The sequence below is a fragment of the Sorex araneus genome, chromosome X, assembly GCF_027595985.1.
Source record: "Sorex araneus isolate mSorAra2 chromosome X, mSorAra2.pri, whole genome shotgun sequence".
In the NCBI taxonomy this organism is placed as follows: Eukaryota; Metazoa; Chordata; class Mammalia; order Eulipotyphla; family Soricidae; genus Sorex; species Sorex araneus.
The window spans coordinates 195,200,288-195,222,115 of record NC_073313.1 but is presented as its reverse complement, the minus strand read 5'-3'; the positions used below and the strand labels follow the sequence as shown (position 1 = coordinate 195,222,115).

The following is a 21,828-nucleotide window of genomic DNA, read 5'->3' as shown; positions in this document are numbered from 1 at the left end:
CAGTGCACATTCTCCACCATCAATGTCCCCAGTATATCCCCCCTTTCCAACCCTTCCCCTGCCTCCAAGGCAGAAAATTTCCCCTATACTCTCTCTCTCTACTTTTGGGCATTATGGTTTGCAATACAGATACTGAGAGGTTATCTACTTTCAGCACACATCTCCCATTCCAAACGATTCCTCCAACCATCACTGTCTTAGTGATTCCCATCTCTATTCCTGCTGCCTTCTCCCCCAGCTCATGAGACAAGCTTCCAACTAAATAGGGCAATATTCCTGGCCCTTCTGTCTACTGTCCTTGGGTGTCAATCTCATATTATGTTATTTTCTATTCCACAAATGAGTGCAGTCATTCTGTCTGTCCCTCTCTCTCTGACTCATTTCACTTAGCATGATACTCTCCATAACCATCCACTTATAAGCAAATTTCATGACTTCCTCTCTCATAACAGCTACATAGTATTGCATTGTGTAGATGCACCAAAGTTTCTTTAGCCAGTCGTCTGTTCTGTTCTCGGGCACTTGGATTGTTTCCAGATTCTAGCTATTGTGAACAAGCACGAGTTGTTTTTGTTCTTTTTGATGTGTCAGTCTCTGTGGTATATCTCACTGTTGTTTTGATTTGCACCTCCCGATGATTAGAGCACTTTTTCATGTGTCTTTAGGCCATTTGTATTTTACTGAGGAAGTTCTTTTCATTTCTTCTCCCCATTTTTTGATGGGGTTGGATATTTTATTCTTATAAAGTTCTACCAGTGCCATATATGCCATATATGCTCTACCAGTGCCATATATTAACCCCATATCAGATGGGCACTGGGAAAATAATTTTTTCTATTCCGTGGGCTGTCTTTGTATCTTGGTCACTATTTCTTTTGAGGTGCAGAAGCATCTTGGTTTAATGTAGTCTAATTATTTATCTCTGCTTCAACTTGCTTGGTCAGCGGTGTTTTATCTTTGAAGATGTCTTTAGTTTCAATGTTATGGAGGGTTCTGTCTACATTTTCCTCTAGTACCTTATGGATTTAGGTCTGATATTGAGATCTTTAATCCATTTTGATCTGAATTTTGTGCATGGTGTTAAGAGGTCTGAGTTAATTTTTTTGCACGTAGCTGCCCAGTTTTCCCATAGCACCTGTTAAAGACGCTTTTCTTTCTCCCCTATCAAAGATTAAGTGATCATATATTTTAGACTATGTGTAGGGCATTTGCTTTGGACTCGGCCAATCGAAGTTCTATTCCTTTGACCCTCTTGGAGAGCTTGGGAAGCTACGGAGAGTATCTCGCCCACACAGCAGAGCTTAGCAAGCTCCCCGTGGCGTGTTCGATATGCCAAAAACAGTAACAAGTCTAACAATGGAGACGTTGCTGGTGCCTGCTCGAGAAAATCAATGAACAACAGGATGACAGTGACAGTATTAAGATATTCAACTTTATTCCACTGGTCTGCAGATCTGTCTTTATTCTAATGCCATGCTGTTTTATTTTTCTTTTACCTTTTTCTTTTTAGGTCACACCCAGCGATACTCAGGGTTTATTCCTGGCTCTGCATTCAGGAAATACTCCTGGTATTACTCGGGAAACCATACAGGATGCTGGGACTCAAATGGGTCAGCGCATGCAATGCAAACACCCTACCTGCTGTGCTCTTGCTTCAGTCCCTACCATGCTGTTTTAATTACAATTCTTTTGCAATACAGTTTAAAGTTGGAGAACCCATCTTCTTTTCCCCAAGGATTGCTTTAGCTATTCTGAGGATTTATTGTTTCTTACAATCTATTTCTTTGAAAAAAGTCATGGGTATTCCTATAGGAATGACACTGAATGTATATAATGATCTGGGGAGCACTATATTGCCATTTTGATTATGTTAATCCTCCCAATCCATGAGCAGGAGATGTGTCTCTATTTCCTCATTCCCTCCTTTATTTCTTAAAGTAGCATTTTGTAGTTTTCTTTGTATAGGTCCCTCACCTCTTTAGTTAAGCTGATTCCAAGGTACTTGATGTTCTTCAGAACAATTGTGAATTGGGATTGTTTATTACATATCTCTTTCTTCTCTTTCATTATTTGTATAAAGAAAATCCATGGACTTTTGTTTGATTTTGAAACCTGATACTTTACTATAATAAATCTATTGTTTCTAGGAGCTTTTTTTGTAGTCTCTGGGATTTTCTTAATATCATATCATCTGCAAATAGTGAAAGCCTGACTTCTTCCTTTCCCATCTAGATGCTCTTGATATTTTTTTCTTGCCTATCTGCCAAGGCAAGAATTTCCGTACTATGCTGAAGAGTGGTGAGACAGGCAACCCTGTCTTGTGCCTAATAACCCTAAAGTAACCTTCCATTCTTATGCTGCCCAAAACACCAGTTCATCTTTCAAAAAGATAACTTAGAGATACATCTTCTAGTTCTTTCCTTGAACTTCCTTCACAGTTAAGGTTCAGAATTTTTCATATTTTGTGCATATCAAAAAGATTTTCACAAGAAAGTTATTTGTCTGTTATAGAAACAACAGGTGAATATAAAGAAATAGAAAACAGGCTCGAGAAATAATACAGTGGGTAAGTACTTGCCTTGTCTGTGGCTAACCTCAGTTCAATTAGCACCTCAAATGGTCCTGAGCATTACCAAGAGTGATTCCTGAGTACTCTGAACACCTTTGCTCTCTGTAGCACTTTTGTCCAGTTGTTCATCGATTTGCTTGAGCAGGCACCAGTAACGTCTCCATTGTGAGACTTGTTGTTACTGTTTTTGGCATATCAAATACGCCACAGGTAGCTTGCCAGGCTCTGACGTGAGGGCGGGATACTCGGTAGCTTGTCAGGCTCTCTGAGAGGGATGGAGGAATCGAACCTGGATCAGCCTCATGTAAGGCAAATGCCCTACCCACTGTGCTACCAGTCCTTTGCTCTCTAGTCTCCAATAATGACCCAAAACTGATTGTTTATAAGACAAGGTTTTTTAAATTTTGCACTAACACAAAATTTTTTTTTTGTTGTTGTTGGAAGGGGCTGTCAAATGCATTACAGGTATTTAGTAGTAACTCTTTAGTCCTGCTATCCACTCAATCTGGTAGTACCAACCAGTCATGATAGTCAAAAAGTATCTCTAGACATTAGCAATGGACTCAGAATGATAAAACTACTTTCAGTTGAAAATCACTGATATAAACAAAATCTCAAGACTATGCAACTTTAGATAACTATACAATTGTATAGTTTTCTCAAACTTAAAGATAATTGAGTGCTGAAAATTTTGACAGTTCTTCGAAGTTCATCAGGTAATTCCACTCCAAGGATTATCTATAAGAACTGTCAACGGATATTCAGAACAAGTATAAACATGCACATGACTGTAACATGTATGTTTATATATATTACACATTTCAAAGATTTAAGGATTTAAAAATATTTGACTACAATTAATTTTATTGACTTACCATTAGTACATAATGCAGTATCACATAAAGTTCAGGAGCACAACTTCACACCTCTGTGAGTGTATAAGCATCACCGCTCTCACCAGTGAAGTTTTAGTGCCATTTTCATTATCAGATTAAACCCCTTCTACCCTCTTCTCCATCCACTTCCCCTAAATCTCTGGTAATCATCTTATTTTTACAAAATAATAGACACTGAGTCGTTTTTATTATGATCTATTTTCTTTGGTAGCTCTATATTCCATTTGAGAAAAATCTTCCTGTACTGGTTTTTCACTTTTAATTCCACTTAGCATAATAACCTCAAATTCCATCTATGTTTTGCCAAAGGCAAATGTTCTTCTTTTCAAATAGGTACATGGCATTTCTTTGATATATGTGCCACAACTTATTTTTCCAATCACCTGAAGATGGGTATTTAGGTTGTTTCTATGTCTCCACTATTGCAAGTAATGCTGCTATGTGTAATCTTTTTGAATTAGTATTTCCACATTCTTGGGGTAAATCCTAAGGAGTGATATTGCTGGATCATACTGTATATTTTTGATTTTTTGAGAAATCTCAATATCATGTTCCATAAAATGACACAATTTATATTCCACACCAATAATGTACAAAAGTTCATTGTTTCCCTCACCTCTCCACTACTTACTTGTTTTGGTTTCTTTTTTTTTTTTGTCTTGTGTGTCATTATTCTACATTGTCTTGTTTTTGTGTGACACTTGGTGGTGCTCAGTCGTTACTCCTGACTTTGCAATTAGGAATCACTCCTGGAAGTGTTTGTGGGATCATGAGGTACCGGGATTAAACCCGGATCAAACACAGATCAACTGTATGCAAGGCAACTGCCCTATTCACTGTGCTATGGCTCTGGCCTTGTGTTTTTGGTTTTTTGTGCCACATCCAGCAGTGCTCAGGACTTACTTTTGGCTCTGCACTGAGGGACCACTCCTGGTGGGCTTAGGGGACTAAAGGTGGTATCAAGGATAAAACACAATTCAGCTGTGTGCAAGGCAAGTGCCTTACCCTCTTCTCTCCAGCCCATCATTTTTACTCTTTTTGATAAAGGCCATTCTCCAGTGTGAGGCAGTATCTCATTGTAGCTTTTAAAAAATTTCTATTCCAGAAATTTCTATATGATCATAGAAATGTTCAGTTTATAGTATATTTTATTTTGGGGCCACACTCGACTGTGTTCAGAGTTTACCTCTGGCTCAGGGAAAACTCCTGGTGGTGCTTAGAGAACCACATGGGGTGCCAGGGACCCAACCCAGGTCAGACATGTTCAAGCAGTCACCTATCCCTTTGTACTATTGCTCAGCTCTGCACTGCACTCCATCATTCAAATGCCCCAAACTGGCATTTATTTCACAATAAGTCAATTATGCATTGTTGGGTTTTTTTTTTTTTTTTTGCTTTTTGGGTCACACCAGGCAATGCACAGGGGTTACTCCTGGCTCTGCACTCAGGAATTTCTCCTGGCCGTGCTTGGGGGACCATATGGGATGCTGGGAATCGAACCCAGGCTGGCCGCGTGCAAGGCAAACGCCCTGCCCGCTGTGCTATCACTCCAGCCCGTATTTTCTTTTTAACATGCTCGTTGCCCACCTATATGTCCATTTTGCAGAAGTGTGTATTCGAATCTGCACACACACCTTTTTGTTTCTGGGCTATATCTAGTGGCACTCAGTGGTTGCTCCTGGCAGTACTTAGGAGTCTATGCAATAGTTCTGTCAAGGATAAAGAAAAAAAAAAAACCCACCAGAAATCCTGTATACAAAACACGCACATTGGAGAGTTTAACTATCTTTCTCAACCCAAATCTGCACACATCTTTATTGGACCTAGATGGTAATTTCTCCTTTTTTTTTCCCCTAGAATGTTTAATTTAATCACCAAAGCCACAATGTTATTCATGATTGAGTTTCAGCCATACAATGTTCCAACACAAATCCCAAAACCATGTCCAGTTCCTTCCACCAATGTCCCCAGTTCTCCCTTTCTATTTTTTTTTTTTTTTTGCCAAAGGATGTTTAAGAATTAAGAATTCAGATGCTGGTTATAACACTTATTATTATGAAGCATAGTATCCTTCAGGTACTTCTCTCTGCCTGTTTCTCCTTGCAAAATTAACATATTCACCTCACAGTTGCTTAGAAGGTTAAAGAAGATAATGGAAGATAAAAAAGATAAAAAGATAAAAAATAATCTGCTACAATGACATACATATAGTAAGTAATGAGGGGCCAGATAGACAGTTCAGTAGGTAAGGCAGGGAAGGTTTTTGCCTTGGAACTGGCCAAACCAGATTTGACCCCTGGGACCCCATATGATTCCCTGAGCCCTATAAGGAGTGATCCCTGAGCACATAGACAGGACTCAGCCCTGAGCACCACTGGATGTAGCCCTCTCATAAAACACAAAACACTAAATAACAAATCTGAATATGGCCAATAGCACCACCATCCTCTGACTATAGCTACAATTCACTCAACCTCCTTTCAGTTTGTCACTTAGTAACTTCCAAAACTCCGGGCGTATTTCACAGAACTAAATTAAACACAACAGTATTTTACAGAATCTGGCAACATTCATAATATTAAAGTAGTATACTATATAATAAAAGGCAATTTCTATTTTTTACAAATAAAAGCCTTAGGAAAGGTATATGGATCAAAACCAAATTCTACGCCTATCACAAAACAAAGAACTCCAGAGCTCATTTATATGATTAGCCTTATTTAAACACTCAGATACTTTTTTTTTTTTTTTTTTTTTTTGCTTTTTGGGTCACACCGGGCGATGCACAGGGGTTACTCCTGGCTCTGCACTCAGGAATTACCCCTGGCCGTGCTCAGGGGACCATATGGGATGCTGGGATTTGAACCCGGGTCGGCCACATGCAAGGCAAACGCCCTACCCGCTGTGCTATCTCTCCAGCCCCCACTCAGATACTATTAATAGAGAGTTTTAACTTTTCCCAGTAGCACACATATTTAGAATACTAGTAGGTAAAGAACAGTACAAAGAGGTATCAGCAATTTCAAAAGGTTGATACTTTTCTATTTTCCAATTGAGTTAAATATCTGATAAGACTCTCGTGTTAGATGATATTCACACTGGAATGAAAATGAGTGATCAGGTATTTTTAGTAAATGACATATGAAATCATGGATAGCTGAAAAACAGATCCTTTAGTTACCTAAACAGAACTTAGAATATGAATTCTGTTTTAGAGGTCATACCTTGAGGTGCCTTAGTACCTGGTTCTGGAGACTATTCACAATAATACTTGACCCAGTAGTGTAGACCTGAGAGTTCAGGGCGCAGGATTCAGTCTGGGCAGCACTGGGGGGACACCAGGACACCCTGGTCCTGAGAAAGTGTCATAAGTTGCTGGGGATCAAACCCAGAGCCTGTCACATACTAAGCATGTGTTCTGCCACTATAAGCCATATCCATGACCCCTAGAATTATTTTAACTTTTTAATCTTTTCACAAGGCTGTGTTCCAATAATTCATAAAACTCCAAAAAAAATTAGTGAAGATAAATTATGAAATTTAGCTATTTTTCATTTTGCTTCCTAATTTCTGTTTTTAACTCCCCAATCTATTAGATATTAAACACTATTGTCAGATTGACACTAAATCTCTTTAAAAAACAATTCATGTACATTATCTCACTGTATTTCTAATCTCTCTACCCTCTGTGAAAAGAACTTTTCTCCTCACAGCACACTTTTGTTTTTTTTTTGCAACAATAGGGATCAAACAAACCCAAATCCTCACACATTTCTAATTTCCTTAAAGGCAGAGTCAACATTAAACTATGTAAATAAGATTTTGAAAGCAAATTTCCCTTAGTTCATAATGTAGCACTGTCCTCCTGTTGTTCAACGATTTGCTCGAGTGGGCACCAGTAACATCTCCATTGTGAGACTTGTTACTGTTTTTGGCATATCGAATACGCCATGGGGAGCTTCCCAGGCTCTGCCAAGCGTCGGGATACTCTCAGTAGCTTGCTAGGCTCTTCAAGAGGGATGGAGGAATCAAACCCAGGTCAGCCACGTGCAAGGCAAATGCCCTCCCTACCTGCTGTGCTATTGCTCCAGTCCCCAGTTCATAATAGTTAAGATGAAATTATACACACACACACATACACACATTTTATGCTCTTTCCCACAACATTCAAACAAAACATCAAATATACGTGTGTGTGTGCAAAACATCAAATATACGTGTGTGTGTGTGTGTGGGTATGTGTGTGTGTGTGTGTGTGTGTGTGTGTGTGTGTGTGGAGAGAGAGAGAGAGAGAGAACATCACTAAGAACCTGCCTGGAACAGTCTAAAAAGCCTGGCATAAAATCCCATGAAAAACACAAAAGGAAAGAATACTAGTGTAGAGCTAGAGAGGAGCCTATAAGACTTATATCTGAATCCTGGATTCATCACCTATTCATACTTTAGACCTCATCTATAAGATGGGGACAATACAGACCTTATTCTGTTCTACAAATAAATACAAAGCGCTATAGTGCCTGGAACACTCATAGGAACTTGGTAACTGTTACTATTACTACTGCCTTAAGAGTTAAATGGGATGAGCACTGTAGCATGGTCTTCTCATTGTTCATCAATTTGCTCAAGAGGGTACCAGTAACGTCTCCATTGTGAGACTTGTTACTGTTTTTGGCATATCGAATACACCACGGGTAGCTTGCCAGGCTCTGCCATGTGGGCAGGATACTCTCAGTAGCTTGCCGGGCTCTCCGAGGGACGGAGGAATCGAACCTGGGTTGGCCGCATGCAAGGCAAATGCCCTACCCGCTGTGCTATCGCTCCAGTCCTAAATGAAAGTATAATCCAATTATCATTTCATATAAAATACTGAAGTATGATAAAGCAGAAATGTCAAAACAAGTATAAAATGCAATGTTTATAATTTGTAAGTAAGAAATAATGAGTATCCAGGTGAAGCTTTTGTAAGTGGAATATATAAAGAACATGGCAACAAAACTGAAAACTAATATATATTTTTTCTTTTGGGGTTGCACCAGGTGATGCTCAGCGGTTACTCCTGCCTCTGCACTCAGGAATCACTCCTGGCAGTGCTCAGGAGACCCTATGGGATATCAGGGACCTAACACAGGTCGGCTGTGTGCAAGGCAAACACCCTACCCTCTGTACTATCACTCCAACCCCACAAATAAAATTACTGATGCCAATTTTCAAATATGGGTACTGAATTCAAGGACTAAACAGAAATTTACAGGATGTGTGAGGAACAGGGAGGTCAAGCCTCACAGGTGACAGAACCTGTGTCTGGTCAATGATTGGCTCTTGGTTCATAGCCTGCAATCTTGGTCCCAGAGCAACAGCAGAGTGTAGCTTTGGTGGCCTCTGATCACAGGGCTCAAGCACTTGGAGCATGACTGCCATTAAAAAGAAAAATTAAATACAACAAAAACTTCCATCAGAGAGGTTAAAATCTAATTTCTTCTTTTTTTTTTTTGCTTCTTTTGGACCTTCCCCCCCCCCCCCCCGCAATGCTCAGGGTTGACTCCTGGCTCTGCACTCAGGAATCACTCCTGGTGGTGCTCGGGGGACCATATGGGATGCTGGGAATCGAACCTGGGTCAGCCACGTGCAAGGCAAACGCCCTACCTGCTATACTATAGCTCATTCCAGCCCCTAAAATCCAATTTCTATGTTATAACAACAGTGTATTTTATTCATATTCACCAAGCACCACAGGTGGGGAGTAAAGAAATGGGAAGGAAATAATAGTTCACACTCAACAGGTTAAAGATACTGACAATGAAACTTTGTTAGTTTATGTAAGTCTGTTCTAGGGCAAATTCAAGACTATATTCATGCTTTTCACTAAATAATACCAAAAACATTTTAATTCTTGAGTCATCTATTTCTTAATCCATTCATATGTACAACAATCTATACAATTTAAAACATAGGTGGGGGCTCCCTGGCACTGTTGGGGACCATCAGAGCTAAAGCCCATTACTTTAGGAATAAAACCCAGGGCCCTGTACACGCCAAGGTGTACTCCAGTCCTTTGAATTACATCCCTGGCACATAAAATTTTAAATGACAAAACAAGAACATCACCATTATGTTTATCATCTCAAAATTGTATTCGGTTATTTCTGCTTACTCCATACTATCAAGTAACATCACTAAGCAATAAAAAAATTTAAAAACCCACTTTTGGGGTAAGTAAAAAAAAATGTTCAGCCTTCAAATATAAGTCGTTAACTTTTATTCCCCTACTCCCATGGAAAAAATTTGGTTTACCATGAGAATTTCAACAACTTGTCGTTCGGTCACCAGATTTATACTCAAACTCTTTGGAAAAGTTTACACTCTGACTGGCAGGAAGTGAAGTCCCGAGCAAATTAAATCCCATCAGGTAACACACAGAAGCAGCCTGCGACTTTATAGCAGAAAACAGTCCACCAGCAACAACTCAACCAGGACAAATGGAAGGTGAAGTTAAAAGACCTGGCAGGAGTCAACACAATCGTGAAGATATTCAAGGTTAAAAACAAGTGCACGGTGTGAGGAGGAGGGGGAATTGTTTGGTTTTGAAAGAGGCTGAAAACCCAACATCAAGATAAAAGCGCCACGGCCTAGCCTTTGGGAAAGGGTAGTGACAGAGCAAACAAGCACTCCAAGAGGAAAGTGACTGTTATTCTGTCCACCTGGCTTCCTCGGGCCGCCTTGAAGTTCTCCAACAATAAAGCACGAACGCAGGGGCCCATCAACACGGACCGGCCCGGTTAGGAAGGAGCGATGCCCCAGACGTGAAGAATTCAGCTCAGCAGAAACACAGGCAGCAAGAGGAGCACGTCCAGCCCCAGTTCTCCCAGGACGCCGGACAGCCCGCGAGCAGGATGCAGGAGCCCGGGCTCCTCCTCCCAGGGCCCCGGCCCGCCAGGGGCGACTCAGCCGGGCAACGTGACTCAGGAAAGCACGGGGCTGGCGGCGGCCTAGCGCGGCGATCGCTCCGCAGACCTCCGGGACCTGCCTACCCTGCCTTACCTGACGGAAGACGGGAGCAGGAAGCCACGATCGGAACCTCTGTCTCGCTGCTGCGATGACGCGGCGGCGGCGGCGGCAGCGGCTCGGACTCGGCCGGGCTCAGGCTCCGCGAACCGGCGATGAATCAGCCCGATTCCATTCAAAAGAGTCGCCCGGGCTTCCGCCGCGAAGCACTTCCGGGTTCGCAGTCCTGCCTCGGCTTCCGTTCCCCCGACGGCCAATTGGAGAGACGCCTCGAGAGCCGGCGGGCGTCCCCGGCGGAGCGGACGGGACCGACGGCGCGAGCCGCCCGAGTTCCCTCGCCGCGAGGCGGAGCCGGGGCGGAAGTTCGCGCCGGGACTGCGCCCGCCCCTCCGTCATCCTGCTCGGCTGCCTCCCGCCGCCGCGCGACCCAGCGGCCGAGAGCGTCTCTGGCTGCGGCCTCCTCGGCCCAGGGGCAGACGCTCCTCTGGAGTTCACCGCGGAAACTAAGAGTCGCTCGGACTGAACTTAAGTTGGTCGTCTGAGAAGCAAAATGGAAGGAGTACGAAAAGGGACAGACATTCTTTTCCGTAGTGCACTGGGAATCACCTTGTCGCGACCTGTCTGCGGGGTTGGATTTCAGGAAAAATCAACTCTTCCCAAACGCTAAAGAGTTTAAATAGGTGATCTTTAGCGTTTGGGAAGAGTTGATTTTTCCTATCAACTCGATTTAACTTGGCCGGTCTTAACGGAGTCATTTACGTTTCTAAATGTAATTGGCACCAACAGCGTTTTATTTATGATCATGCTCCTTGCTCGGTTTTCAAAGAGCATGACGGTCCAAGAAGTGACAAGTTTATTTCCAGTTTAGTAGAATCCTCGGTTTGAGGCAAACTGCCTCTTTGTCTAATCTGTTCCAAACAATAACATCTTAACGCATTCATAAATCAAAGCACATCGTGATGAGTCGACTGGATGGACAAGAGACTACAGTATATGAATCCAAGATTTTTGACTTCAGTTACCAAAAAAGGGGCTGGGTGGGTAGAATCTCTGAAAACTACGTATGGTATTTTTAATCGAAGGGAGTTAGAGTGGTGAGTGGATTTTGCCCTCACTGAATGTGCTCAGGGACTCCCGCCTCTGTGCTCAGAGGGGGATTTGTGGTTTTGAGGAACCCGAATCAGGCGCATGCAAGGCAAGCACTTTACCACTGTGCTCTCTCCCACAGATAATATTTATTGTGCTGGGATTTACTTCATTTTTTCCCCAAACTTGCCTCTCTCTCTTTTTTTTTTTTTTTTCAGCCTAGCCGGTGTCATACTCTGAGTTCCCAGCACCACATAGTTCCTCTGTGTACCACCAGAGCACTGATGGGTGTGCCCCATTCCTCTTTTTATGGGTGGCTCCCCCACAAAACCAACTATGTTACCCTAATTCCTGTTTCTAATAACCCCTTAATCATACTAGAAACTATGATGTGTCTAATCTGTAAAATAACATTTTTACTCCACAACTGCTCTTCCTCTAGTCTCCCTCCAGTCTTCAACACAGTTCTTTCTGAAATGCTCAGTGATGTCCTTGATCTCACTGCCTCCACTCGGTTGATCTAAGCTCCAAAAATTCAAAGAATTTTCAACTTGTTTGGAGCATTTCCTAAAAGGTTCACAGGGACACTGAAAATCTGATACATTTCAAGGAATCTAAAAAGTACTGTGTGTGCTTAGGTTTCTATGCATAGTTAGGGCTGTGTGAATGCTCAGGAAAAACCCAGGAACACCCCAAACTTTTTATATAGTCAAGCAAAAAGTGATGGCTAAACTAGAATTACAAACTTCTTTTGTATGGAATGTATAAGCCCCTCATGAAAGACTAGAAGATTTATTGATTGAGGGTTATTAAGAAAATCTCTTTCCAGTCATTAGGTGACCACTAAACTGATTGATCAGTGATTTCAGTGGTAAGACATAACAAAGAATGCAGACATTAAGGAAAAAAATTGAAAACATTATTCAATCAACAACTACTACAATAAACAGAAATAATTGAAAACCCTGAGGAACATGTAGAATCTGGTTTCCATTATTATAATTTATTACTCAAGATTTCCAGTTTTTAGAATAAAAATATTTTATGTATTACACGTACAAATAAATAGATGTATGGCCTCTGTAAAGAGGAGAATCAGAAATTATCTGAAAAAAAGTCCATAAGTTAGACTTACTAGATAAAGACTTTACATATGGTATTTTAGGTTTACAAAACTAAACTGTATCTAGAGAACCAAAAGAAAGTATGAGATGAATATTTACCCATATAATTTTTACCAGTAAGAAGATAAAAATTATTTTGTTAGGAACTGAAAAGAAGTGGGAAGGACATTTACCTTGTATGAGGCTAACTTGTGTTCTATTTCTGACAACACATGTAGTAACCTAAATACCAGTTCTATTTCTATACTACATATGATACCCTAAATGCTACTAGGATCTCTGAGCACAGAGTCGGGCGTAAACCCTGAATACCAATGGGTGTGCCTCTGCCCACCCCCATGCGCAAAATTGTGGAATTGAAAAATGTATTGTGAAGTGAAATTTCCATTAATGGATTCACCTGGAGATTTTAGCAAGTGAAAAATCATCAAATTTGAATATAGGTCACTTATGATTAGTGTATGTAACAAATAGGAAAAAGACACGAATAAAGCCTCAAAGGCCTGGGAGGCAACGGGAGTCCTCAGAGAAGAGGAAGAGGGAAAGATGTATGTAAAGAAATTTAAAAAAACTTTGCAAATTTTATGAAAAACTTTTAACCTACACATTCAGGAAGTTTAACAAACTCCCAAGAATGATTAAACTGAAAGAAACCCACCCCGTAGACATATTATATTCAATTTTTATAAAGCCAAAGGTGACCACCAACACCAACACGACCACTACCACTGCAGGACCCAAGCAGCACTGCATCCTCAGTCCTTCACTTTGAACCACCAGCCTGTTTGGCCAATAACTGCCCTGGAGGAGGCCCCCAAGCCTCCTGTGCACACTGCTTGAGAAGCTCCCCCAAAAGTTTAACTATCACTTTATTACTGGATCACTGTCATCCTGTTTGTTGCTCGTCGATTTGCTTGAGCAGGCGCCAGTAACGTCTCCATTCATCCATGTCGTGTTCAGGGTCAGGGGAATGAGCCCCATTATTGTTACTGTTTTTGGCATATCGAATACGCCATGAGTAGCTTGCCAGGCTCTGTCCAGGCTCTGTCGTGTGAGACTCTGCATAGCTCTCTTCTGGGAGCTTTGTTTTATAGTCTGTATTTTGGCTGTTGATGAGATTACATGGCACGGGGACAGTTTGTGGGTATGGCTGCCAAGCTACTGGAAAATGGGGGCCCTGAGTGGAGGAGGCCCAGTCCCGAAGGTTTACTATAGCAACGTAAAACAGTGGAATTACATGTTTAAAATTCTTGGGATTGTGGAGGTAAGAAGGAGACTCTCAACTAGGAAATCTATATTCAGGAAAAAATCTTTCAAATATTTAGAAAGTAAGGGCCAGTGGGAACTCTCAAAGTACTGGAGTACATGCCTGACATGGGTATATCATGGGGTTCAGTCCCCAGCACTGCCTGCCCTCTGAGGACCTGAAGGTAGCCCTGGTGATTCCAAGTACTACTTGGAGTGGAGACAACCCCCAAAATAATAAACTAAAACAAAATAGAAACAATAGGCGATAACTCAAATCCACATGAAAGACTAGAGAACATAAAAAAGTATCTATATAAATAAATATAGAAATGACACTGTGGGGGCCAGATAGCTCAAAAGACTGGAGTGCATGCTTTGGATGCTGGAAGTCTAGGCTCAATCTTCAGCATTAGTTCCCTGAACATGCTGGAACATCCAAGCATCGAGTTGGCTAATGAACCAGAGTCACCAGTAAATATAACCAAACATGGCCAGGTTTTGGCCACAGAAAACGAGCATAAACAGTTTTTAAAAAATTCATAGGGGCTATCATGCTGCCAGCAGGTCAACCTGTGCCTGGGGGATGAGTGCATCAGCAGCCTGATGATACCTTCAGACTTCCAGATACCCCCAAATTGCTGCTGTGCCTTTGGCCAGACCCCAACAACTTGGGGCAAAGTTTACCAAGAAATTAAACAGCCAAAAGTTAGGTATGTGGGAGCCATGCCCACAAACCACCTCTGGCTCAGCTATATAGCTCATTTATTGGCCTTATTTTAGAGACCCATAAATCTCAAAAGAGATCAAAAGCCCCTGTTAGGTCCAGCAGTGCAGCGCAATGCGGGACAGTGGGCGTGCCCTGCAGGGCGTATGCCAATTATTTATTTCTCTGGAAAAAATGGAAACAAGGGCCAACATCCAGAGACACACAAAAGAATCTCCGAACCGAGCAGCTCACTGCAGACCCTAATTATCTAAAATTATCTAATTATTCACCAGACCCTAATTATCTAAAATTTTAGAATTCCAGGAGCATGCAGCCACTCTTGAGGCCGTGCAACATCTTATGCTATTCATAACAAGCAATACAAAAGAGAGTATGGGGGAGATTGTCAGCCATAAAGGCATGGGGAGGGGAGGGAGAGGGAGGATACTGGGGACCTTGGTGATAGAAGATGTGCACTGGTGGAGGATTGGGTGATTGATCATTGTATGACTGAAACTGTAACAAGAAAGCTTTGTAACTTATCTCATAGTGATTAAAAATGATAATAATAATAGCACTGTAGCACTGTCATCCATTGCTCATCAATTTTCTCGAGCAGGCACCAGTAACGTCTCCATTGTGAGACTTGTTACTGTTTTTGGCATATCGAATATGCCATGGGTAGCTTGCCAGGCTCTGTCGCGTGGGCAGGATACTCTCGGTAGTTTGCTGGGCTCTCCAAGAGGGATGAAGGAATTAAATCTGGGTCAGCCGCATGCAAGGCAAAAGACCTACCCACTGTGCTATCGCTCCTGCCCAATAATAATAATAAAATAATAAAATAAAATTAACATTCTGAATTTAAAAAAAAGTAATGTGGAGGGGCTGGAGCAATAGCACAGCAGGTAGGGTGTTTGCCTTGCATGCGGTCAACCCAGGTTTGATTCCCAGCATCCCATATGGTCCCCTGAGCACCTCCAGGGGTGATTCCTGAGTGCTGAGCCAGGAGTAAGCCCTGTACATTGCCAGGTGTGACCCAAAAAGCAAAATAAATAAATAAATAAAGTAATGTGGAGTTTATGACCAATTCAACCAATTTAATCAGTGGCTGAATAAACTGCAGTACTCATGCATTAAAAAAATCATAGTTCATTTTTCTCATTGATTTTATAAAAATGACTGTGTATGTCAATAATTAGATATCTGTGAGGATGAACTTAATGATATAATTTATCAGAAAATACAGAGGAGAGGGGAGGGAATGAAGCTATAATGTAGCAAAATTTTTAAAATTTTGTATGCTGTTTAAATTCAGTTGGTAACATAGGGACCAGAGCAATAGTACAGCGAGTAGGGCGCTCGTCTTGCATGGGGTTAACCTGGGTTCAACTCCTGCATATAGTGCCCTGAGCCCCTCCAGGGGTGATCCCTGAACAAGAATCCCTGTGCCAGAAGTAATCCCTGACCACTTCTGGGTGTAGCTCCCAAACCAAATAGATAAATAAATTAATATACTCTAGTTGTAATATAGTAATTTAATCCACAGAAGCTCCCAGAAGAGACTGATGCAGAATCTCCTGCCCCCGTGCCAGGCTTTCTTCACTGGGGCCCCTTGGAAGGGGGCGGGGTTGAGTTTCCCTCCCTACCCCAAGCAGAGACCCAGTAGCCAAAAACCTCCAGAACCCATCCACATCCATGTTCAAGGCCACTCTCCACACACTTGGACGAGCCTTACACATGAAGGAACCAGCAGAGGAACCCAGGCATGCGGAACCCGGGGCTGAGATTTCCAAGCCTGCTCGGATCGGGACTGGGCCTCCTCCACCCAGAGCCCCCCATTTTCTAGTAGCTTGGCAGTCACATCCACAAACTGTCCCTGTCCCCCCTCCCCCCTGCCATGTAATCCCATCAATGACCAAGATCCAGAGACTATATAAAATAAAGCTCCCAGAAGTGCATGACCTCTTATAGTCTAGCTATATACATTCTTCGTCCCTCTCGGCAAGGTACCGAAAGTATCCTGCCCACACAGCAGAACCTGGCAAGCTCCCATGGTGTGTTCAATATGCCAAAAACAGTAACAATAACAGGTCTCATTCCACTGACCCTGAAAAAGCCTCCAATACGGCATCGTTGGGAAGGATGAGTAAGTAGAGGCTGCTAAAATCTCAGGGCTGGGACAAATGGAGACATTACTGGTGCCTGCTCTAGCAAATTGATAAATAAGAGGATGACAGTGATACAGTGAATGCACAGAACAGTGACTGAAAATACTCAAAACATACATTAAAGTTATACACTAGAAAATACATATTCACAACAAAAAGCAACAGTAATAGAGAAGGAATCAAAGGACAAAGAAGACACAGGGCATTAATAAAACTAATACCAAAATGGCAACATCATTAATTGAGTGGGTTAAGCATTTTATTTAAAAGACACAGATTGAAAGATGGGTTGTAAAGAGCTACATGCAATTTATAAGAGATACATTTAGATTCATAGACATAAATATGTTGAAAATTAAAAGATGGAAAAAACATATATCCCGAAAATGGTATAAACAGCTTAGACATTGTCCAAATGTTCTGGCATATTTATTTATTTCAAAATACTTGGATTTGTGGAGGTGAGGGGAAGACTGTCAACTAGGAAATCTATATTTAGGAAAACAATATTTCATTGTTTTAAATGATTAGTTTTTTTTTTTTATCACCCCCAGTAGTGCCAAGGATTTACTCCTGGTTCGGTGCTCAGAGATCATCCCTGGCAGTGCCTGAGGGAAAATAAGCAGTATCCAGAATCAAATCAGGTTAGCCACATGCAAGGCAAGTCCCATTAACCCCTATATTATCTTTCAAGTCCTCTGGTATATTTTTTACATAGCTAAAAATACAACTACCATAAATTAAGATACAGCCTTAAAGTATAATACTGAGAAATAAAAAAGAAACTACTGATACATGCAACAATACAGGTGACCTACCAAATGTGCTGAAGTAAAGAAGTGACACACAAAATAATACACATAGTATAATATAATTTTAATGAAATTCAATGTAAATCAATGAAATCAAATAAATAATTACATAAAGTAGATCCAGTACATCAACTAGGCTGGAGTGTATGCCTTGCATGCAGGAGGTTTTCTTTCAATCCCGGGCACCACATATGGTCCCCTAAGCCCTGCCAGAAGTAGTTTGGAACAGCTCCCGAACCAATTAATAATAAAGGAATGAACAAATAGACATCATGAGAGCAGAGTACATAGCCTGGCCAGTTAGATATTAAAATTTGCTGGAGACTAGAGAGATCATATGGTGTTAAAGTTTGCATGTAGTGATCCAGGATCAGTCCCAACATGGTTTTAAGAATTCAAATGATTCCCCGAGGACTGCTAGAAGTGATCCCTGAACACAGAGCCAGGAGAAAGCACTGAGCACTACCAGGTGTGGCTCCAAAATAGAACAAACAAAAATTTTTAAAAATGTTGGATATTGAAATAATGTTTGTCCAAATACTATTTTTTGCTTTGAGGATTCAAAATTATCAGAAGCATTGTAATTAAAACCGCTCTTGAAGTAAGTTCTTTAAAAACAACAAAATTCATAGATTTAAATAGTCACTTACCTGGTATGAATATTGTATACTAATACTTAAAGTGTTCATGATTTGTGTTAGTCCTGAAAACAGCTCTGGAAAACACTAGGATACATAGATTTGTGAAAAGTTTGACATATTCCCTAAAACTATAAATTGCAAAAAGTTCACATTATAAAATGTAATGTGCATTCATCAGAGAGAAATTTTCTTGCTCATTTGCTTATTTATTGCTCATTCTTAACAGGTTTGGAATGAATTGCTCTCACTAATGCTATCATTACGTACCTGTTCAAAATGTAGAAACTTTATTAAAAATTGTTCTTATTTGTAAAGAGTACTACATGCACATATACATACGACTACTTTTATGTATAAATTTTGACTCATTCTAATAAAAAGCTAATTTTCAGATATCCCAGCTTTATTATTGCGGATATCAGAAAAGGGCTTTTGCTATTTGAATTTTAAGAACTGTTTAGAAAGAATTTAAGAAATACGTTGTTTTCTGATCAAAATTCAAGATTGGTCCTAATTGTTATTCCTAATTATAGTTTTTGAGTTTTGAAGTTTTGAGTATTATAAATATAGATTAGGACAAGAAAAAAGAAAAAGGGGAAAATATTTACCATTTAAAGTACAGTGAATTAATTTAATGTATAAGGCCAATAGAATAATTGTTACTTCTGCCAGATGGTATTTTACATTTTGATAAAAAGATATATTCTTAATCATATATGTCAAGGAAAAGAGACCATATGTTGCTAAACACTTCCAATTTGTCATTTAATTTAAAAGGCATTACTGATATTGCCATAAATTTTTTGGGTGATGTGGTCTAAGAATCTTTGGTGTCAATAAGATTTAATCCTTTCAAATAATTTTTTTATTTCTCATTGAATATTTGGGTAAATAATTCAACAAAGATATTTCTTACCATCTACAAAGATCCCATAAAGAGGGTAAATCATATCTAGTTATTATATGTTACTATATTTTTTGGATAACAAAAGCATAATTTCTATTTTAAGAAGGCTCTAAAATTTAATTTTCTTTATTTTGGAAAGATAAAATGTACACCAACTAGGATTATTTCAACTTGATGTACCTTAAGTTCAGAAATGTACTATGATCTTAAAATTGAAAAGGAAGTGAGTATTTATACTACAAAGTAAGTTTTTTCAATACAAAAGGTTTAAAACAAAAGAAACATCAGACATAGAAATAAAAAAAATGGAAGAAAGAGCAAGTGGTATTGAATATACATTGAAGAAGGAAATGGAACAAGGAAATTGATACTAAATGTTTATTAAAACACGTTTTACATACCTTTGTCTCCTCTGTTGCTTTGAAAATAAATTGTTCCTCCTCATGGATAAATTTATCTACTCTGTACATTCTCTTTTTAGTATTTTTTTTATTGTATGACTATATCACTATTTATCCATTCCTTAGTTGATGGATTTTTATATTGTTTCCAATTCTTTACTTTTATGAATAATGCTATTGTAAAGATATCATATGTTCCTAATTTATCTGAGTTAGAGATTCTAAAGACTGTATACCTAAAAGTAAAATAAAACTTTCTACCTTTGTTACTTATTCTACAATTATAAACATTTGTACAATCTAGATAGACCTGAAGTTGGGTGGAAAAATATGGAACCCAAAGAAATGCAGAACACAAGGATTATAGGCATATTTTGAGTACCTGTGGTTAAAATGAATGCTTTCCTGTGCAACAGAGAAATGGGTCCAGCAGTCAAAACATACTTATTAGATCCATCCACAGTCAGAAATCTTTATCTTCTAATTTGTTCTTGTCATTCTGGACCCAAAGCATTTATGGATTCCATAATATTCATGCCATCCTTCACCTTACCAAAACCCACATGTTTGCCATCTAAACACTTAGTCTTGGTAGTGCAAATGAAACACTGGGATTCATTTGGATTTGGTCCCGCATTTTTGCCGTGGACAGAATGTCAAAACCAGTATATTTCAGGATGAAACTCTCATTGCCAAATTTCTCTGGTGGATTTAATGCTGGTGCTACTAAGACGAGTGACGTCAGCACCCTGACATTAATCATGGGATGATTCTATGAAAACAAGAATCTTATAACCAAATCCTTACTCTCCAGTGCTCAGAGCTTGATAATTTTCTGCTGTTCTTGGAACTTTGTCTGCAAACATCTGAAAGCAGACGTGTTCCAAAAGCTTGCTAGACAACAATGTTGAGCAACAGGGTAGAGTTGGCATGGCTGAGATATGCATATAGTCAATTTTACTAGATAATACCAAATTATATTCCAATATGATAATCTTTATCATTGCTCTGTATAGTAAAATGATTTTTGTTAAATTTCTTAATTTTTGCTAAACTAATGGTAATGAAGTGATATATTGATTTTGCTTTAATTTGCATGTTCCTGGTTACTAATAAGGTTAAATATACTTCACATGTTTTTAGTCATTATATATATTCAGTTCATTACTCGAACATGTTCCTTATTATGAAGAAATTTATCATATTCATACTTTCAACCCATGCATTTTTCACTTCAATAAATTTAAGAACAACTTAAATTTAAGATCAGATGAGAAAGATCATATAACTGGCTAGTGGCAGCATCAAAATTCACAGTAACCAATGGTTCAGAGGAAGAAGGGTGATAAACCAATTTTGTGCAAATGACACTACTTTCTACATAACAATTTCATTTTTCTAAGATGTGAGTGAATATAATTTTATATATTATGACACCTTAACCTGAATTCTATACTTTAAATTACATACGATTATCCTCTTTCTGAGCCAGGCAGATAGATGATGACATTGGAATGCAGTGCCAAGGAGAATACACCCAGTAGTAGTGAACCTTGATAAATTATAGGTTTGGTCATTATGTTTGGAACAGAGCACATTTGTTAATAAATAACCTTCAAATTATGATTTGGGGATGGAATAAAGAAGTTATGTGGTATAATACTTTCAGATGATTCTAAACTATTTGTACACACACTGTGATATATTTATACATTGTCTAAAGTGATTATAAGGCAAAAGTGAAATACAGTCATACCACAGGTGGAACACAGGATGATTTTTAGAGAGTCCATAGACATTTTTTAATTTTTATTTATTATTTTTTTTATTGAATCACCATGTGGAAGGTTACATAGTTCTCAGGGTTATGTCAGTTATACAATACTCAAACACCCTTCCCTTCACCAGTGCCCATATTCCATCACCAACCACCGCAGTATACCTCCCGCCCCCTCCCGCCCCCCCCAGTCCCCGCCCTTGTAAGTGATAAGTTTCACTTCGTTTACGCCTTATCTTGATTACATTCCATGTTTCAACACATAACTCACTATTGTTGCTGGAGTTTCCCCCCCCAAAAAAAGACAGTCCTACTGCCAAGGAAGCATTTGATAGTTAGTTTTCCATTGCTGAGAATGTAGAGATATTAAGTCCCGCTGTTTGTTACATAACTTTTCATTTTTTTCCCCCTCTTCCCGCGCCACCGAGTTCATGCCTGCTTAGTAATCCTCATAGTATAATTGACATCACGCTGCCTGACAAAGGGAAAAA

At 39.8% G+C, this 21,828-nt stretch overlaps 1 protein-coding gene across 1 annotated transcript in view; it reads right to left on the bottom strand.

The window, feature by feature from the left end:
* The window catches only part of PSMD14 (proteasome 26S subunit, non-ATPase 14), a 103,989-nt gene extending 93,330 nt beyond the window's left edge, over positions 1-10,659 (bottom strand). The window contains exon 1 of the mRNA XM_055122775.1: positions 10,504-10,659. The gene's annotated coding sequence lies outside the window, so the exon portion shown is untranslated. The remainder of the gene's footprint in view (positions 1-10,503) is intronic.
* Between the last annotated feature and the right edge of the window lie 11,169 nt (positions 10,660-21,828).